This window comes from Myotis davidii, unplaced genomic scaffold, assembly GCF_000327345.1.
Source record: "Myotis davidii unplaced genomic scaffold, ASM32734v1 scaffold18, whole genome shotgun sequence".
NCBI lineage: Eukaryota > Metazoa > Chordata > Mammalia > Chiroptera > Vespertilionidae > Myotis > Myotis davidii.
In genome coordinates this window covers 959,150-964,258 of record NW_006292696.1, presented here as the reverse complement: position 1 = coordinate 964,258, position 5,109 = coordinate 959,150, and the positions used below count along the sequence as shown (strand labels likewise).

Genomic DNA, 5,109 nt, shown 5'->3' with positions numbered 1-5,109 from the left:
GGCCCTGCGCCATCCTGAGATCTCCCTGATGCCCTGTGAGAGCCAAACAGGAACTAAAATCAGTCTGGCAGCAACTGCTATTGGCTCTAAGACAGGATAAAACAATGAACTCCCTGCTCCTCTCGCTTCTCCTCTGTCCACACTGGCCCAGAAGAATTTGGGCATTCACAACAAATATTTGGAGCAGCTACTTGATGCCAAGCATTCTCCTAGATTCTGAGGATATAAAGATCAAGAAAAAAGTGACTTTACAATAAATCCTTAAAGGTGTACACATTTAAAATATCTGGCTATTTGTTCCATATTTCACTCCTCTGAAAGAAGAGGAACCAAATAAATAGAATGGACATCCTGATTATTTCATCCCTTCAAGACGAAGGAAGTAACAGGGGAAAATAATACTCCTAACCCAATTCTGACCAGCTGGAAGAACTGGAGAAATGAAAGTAAGAGGATCTACATGGAGAAGTGAAACCATCACCTTGAAGTTCTTTTAGAAAGTAAAATGTCATGGCAAAGAAAGTTGAACATCCATCCTCCAACTTCAAGTTTTAGAGGTAGGTCAATTTAAACATTTAAGAGGAAAAGGGGGAAGTAAAACCCCCAGGTTGAGACTCTAGGGATTAGGGAAGGCTGTCAAAAATAAAGTTCCAGCATCATGATAGCCAACGACCCTGTTGAAGAATAAAGGGAAGAAACGCCTATAGAAACAAGAGTGGCCACATGGGGATCCTGGGTAATGAGACTGGTTTATAAAGATATAAACACTAGTCAGAGGGCAGGGTCCTCCACAAAGAGCTTCCAGAACTCTCACACTCAGAAGGAGCTAGAATATAGAAAATTATAAGAACATCCAAAGCTCTGCCACTACTAGGACTGCCAACTACATTTTAGGATTCACGTTCAGAAAAAGTAAGAAATGGGCACACATTTGATGGCACTGCTTCCCTCTTGGCCCTAAAGAGTGACTGTAGGGGGCACTGTGAAGGTTCGGAGCCCAGATCCTGGAGCCTGAAACCCTGATTTCAAATTCGGATTCTGCAATCAATGTGCTGGCTTTCCTGGGATAATTATATAACCTATCTTATAATTAGATAATACATGTAAAGTGTCTAACAGAGAGCCCAGGACATTGTAAGCTCTCAATAATAATAACTGAGTCTCTGCCCCCTGGTTGTCATTGTGTGTCAGAGCATCATAGCAACCAGTCGTTCTGGTCATTCTGGTTTTCCGGCATTCCAGTCACTGGGTTTTTATATATATAGATTGGAAACCATTACATTACCATGGATCAGATGAATGAAGAAGCTGTTTAAGGACACTTGACTGATCATGTTGAAGCAGATGGTGAGAACAGGTAATCATGATGATGATTATAAGAACGACACACCAGAGCCAGACTGAGAACACAGCTGACACCAAAAAAATGGAGCTAAGAGATAGAGGGACCATGAGACTGAGCCCTGATGGCACTACTCAGTCCAGTCATGATGAAATCTGATTCCCCTTGGACTTCTTTATATTTTCATCCACCACCCTGCTTTGATATAATCCATGCTGAGTTGGGTTTTGGTCACCTGATTAAAACAGATGGTCTGTCAACCTTTGGAAAAGGAAACAGAGCCCTTGAAGCCAGCATAGCGAATAGCAACAACAACAAAAACAGGTCATGCCAAGCTATCCTGATTTCTTTACTTAAAGTTAACTAGATCAGTAGATCAAAGGAATGCTGTAAGCTAGTGTAACTGGACCAGCAAGCTGTTGACGTCAGTCTCTCCTGGCATCCTTATGAATAAGGAATAAGGAAAAGAAGGCTGAAGTGGGAGAGGCAATAGTACAGTAATGAGGACTAATGGATAAAACAACCAAATTCAAAGAGCATTGATTAGTATCAACCTCTGGGATCTGCCCTGTCTTATTAAGGATATCCCTTAGTGCTTTCCATCTCTAAGACCACCTGAGTTTAAACCTCTATCACCTTTCTCCTGACTGAATGCACAGCCCAAGAATGGAGTGGTCATTCAAAAACATGGAACTGCTTGCTTAACTTCTCTGCTGGAAACCCAGACAAGTCCTCCTTGACTCCCATCCCCCTTCCAAAGAACCACTCCTTCCCATCAATAGTTACTTATTTTACTTGTTTTACTAGTTCATTCAGTAGAATGTAAGGTCACAAGGCCAGGGATCATGTCTCTTTTATTCATCAACACATTACCTAGTGTCTACTATAGCTTTAGCACATAGTAGGTACTAAACTACTTGAATTAATAAATGAACAAAATGGATAAACATTTGGCAGAATAATGATCAAATTGCCAATGACACTATTACAAGTGGAGTTAGACTAATATGATCATACACATAACTCTTGAAAGCCACCAAAAGTTTGAAGTCAATTTTATATAAATGGAATTGTACAGCATATACTCTTTTATTTTTTTGGCCTGGCTTCTTTCAAAAAAATTATTTTGAGGTTCATCATCATCCATGTTGTAGGATGTATCAATAGTTCATTACTTTTTACTGCTGAGCAGTATTCGTTATATGGATATACCAGTTTGTTTATCCACTGGTCATTTCCCATTTCTCTATTACAATAAAGCTGGACCTAGGAATGGAATGTCTGTGTCACATGATAGGTGCATATTTAACTTAAGAAAATGTAAAACTTTTTGTATACCTCACCTGAGGATATGTTTTTATTGATTTTAGAGAGAGAGAGGAAAGCAGAGGGAGAGAGAGAAACATCAATGTGAGAAAGAAACATCAATCAGTTGCCTCCCCTATGTGCCCCGACTGGGGATCAAACCCGCAACCTCGGATGACACTCCAACCAACTGAGCCACACCAACCAAGGAGAAAATATAAAACTTTTTAAAGTGGTGGTGCCATTTTACATTCCCACCAACAGTGTATGAGTTCCAGTTCTTTCACAACCTCATTAACATTTGGTGTAGCCAGTCTTTTTAATTTTAGCCATACCTAATAGGTATGAAGTGATATCTCATTATAAAGTTAGTGTGTGTTTCCCCAATGATCCATGATCTTGAGCATCTTTTCAAGTACTTATTTGCTACCCATACATCTTCACTGGACATCATCGGTGGTTTGCTTATTTGTTTGTTGAAATTACAAAAGAGGCTCTCACTCATTACATAACTAGACAAAGAATCCAGAAATTTAAAAGAATTAATAGTACCCCACTACTAATCCCCACTGCCCAACACATGTAACCAAAGGTGTACAGGGATCACCAGGAGCACTTATTAGGCATGCACATTCTTGTCCCTAGCTATTTGCCCTCGGCCAGCTTTCCCTGGCTATAATTATAAGGCCTAAAATGGTAGAGAAAAGAAACAACACTGTATTTAGTAAAAGCAGTCCTTTTTATAGATAGGCCTGCCCAGGCCCTGTCCCCACAATTTTGGATCCACAGATTTTTAAATTCTTAAGCTTGTCAATAACCAAGCTATAGACTTAGGAAAATCATGGTCAACAAATGCCACTTTGCTTCAGTTGCAGCATCCACAGACACCCCCTCCCATTAGTTAAATAAAAAGCCATTTATGTGATCTAGGAGGGAATCAGCCAAAGCACTGTTTTCCATAGCAAGCAGCTGACCCAGAAGGGATGTGAGCCAACCGCCAGCAAGTCCTGTACCCTGGCAGGAACTCGGCTGAGCCTCCACTGCCGGGCAAGACTGGGTACTACCCAGGTTCCCACCTATGTTCTCCTCTTTCCTCTCATTTAATAATTCTAAGTGCTGACCCATTCAAAGAGGTAAGTGAGGCCCAATAAACAATCCTTGTTAGAATGTCTGGTAGTTTCATGGGTTTTTTTGTTTGTTTTGTTTCCTCTCTCTCTTTCTTTTTAATGTCTGGTAGTTTCTACTTTCAGCATGTGACCTTGGGTCAAATATTAAGTCTACTGCGTTATCCTAAATAAGTGCACTCTCATTTAGATTACTACCACCAACGTATGTGCTGCCATTTCTAAGTCATAACAAGGTTGACTTTATGTTTGCAGGTTTATAACGTTTTAAAGTTTATTTTATTTTGGGTACAGACCAATTTTCTCCAGGTCATCACCCTTTCCAAATGGCACAGCTGTGATTCACGGGGCTATGGGCACTTACTACGAGCTCAGTGCTCTGCATTCATTCTTAAGTCTGTCGGTAGCTGGAAGTAGAAAGCGGACAATCTTATCTCCATTTTACAAAGAAAACTGGGCCTTGGAGAGGATAAACTATATGTCCAAGATTACACAGCTGGCGACACCAGGACGCTGTCTGGGCTCACAGCAGATACTCTGTAACCAGCTGCTTCCCCTTACAGGAGAAGATAAACTGTTCTGAAACTGGGCAGCTGAGTGACAGCCTTTAGCTATTCCTGACAGCAGGAACGCTTCATGTCAAATCTGAAATTGTGTGCAAAGTTATGTGTGAATCCCTCTGGGGAGAGGGCACCCCGATTTCTAAGGGGTCAGTGATCCCAAGGTTAAAAACCAGTGCCTGGGCAGGCTCACTTCTCCATTCCCCTCTAAGGTCCAGGGGCTCCCCTGGCAGGGAGCACTGCCGCAGTGCCCGGTGTTCTGGCTTCCAGTCCCAGCGCTGGCACTATTTTTCTGAGGGCTCTTAGCCAAGGCAACTCACCCAATGAACATCAGATTTCCCGTTCGCTTGTCCCCTGGCCTTGACGTCTATTTATAATTATACTTCCCTTGGCAAGGATTCCTTAGCATTGTCTGTATTATTCCATGGGTTCTGACTAAAAGTCGGCCCATATCCTACACTGAAGTAGGCAGGGATCAACAGAAACAAGGAATGATGAGTCTTTTCTAGACCAGCTTCCCTCTCTGGGGCCTCAGTTTGCCACCTGGAAAGTGACTCGGTTGGGTCGCATGGATCAGGTGGCTCGCGTCACCTAAGGCTCAAGACACAAAGCTAACTTCAAAGCCACCTGCGACTGGGCGTCGTAGCTCCCGCGCTCCCCACCACCCTTTTCAGATCTGACAGCAGCTGTTCGCCCGCACCCTCCCGGGCCCTGAGCTGCCAGGCAGACTCACCGCGCGTGCAAGGTGCCGGAGCTCACGCGCGCGGAGCTCGGCCGC

The 5,109-nt window shown here is 42.9% G+C and overlaps 1 protein-coding gene across 1 annotated transcript in view; it reads right to left on the bottom strand.

The window, feature by feature from the left end:
• ARHGEF37 (Rho guanine nucleotide exchange factor 37) overlaps positions 1-5,109 on the bottom strand; it is a 37,340-nt gene extending 32,231 nt beyond the window's left edge. Inside the window, exon 1 of the mRNA XM_006766230.2 lies at positions 5,065-5,109. The gene's annotated coding sequence lies outside the window, so the exon portion shown is untranslated. The remainder of the gene's footprint in view (positions 1-5,064) is intronic.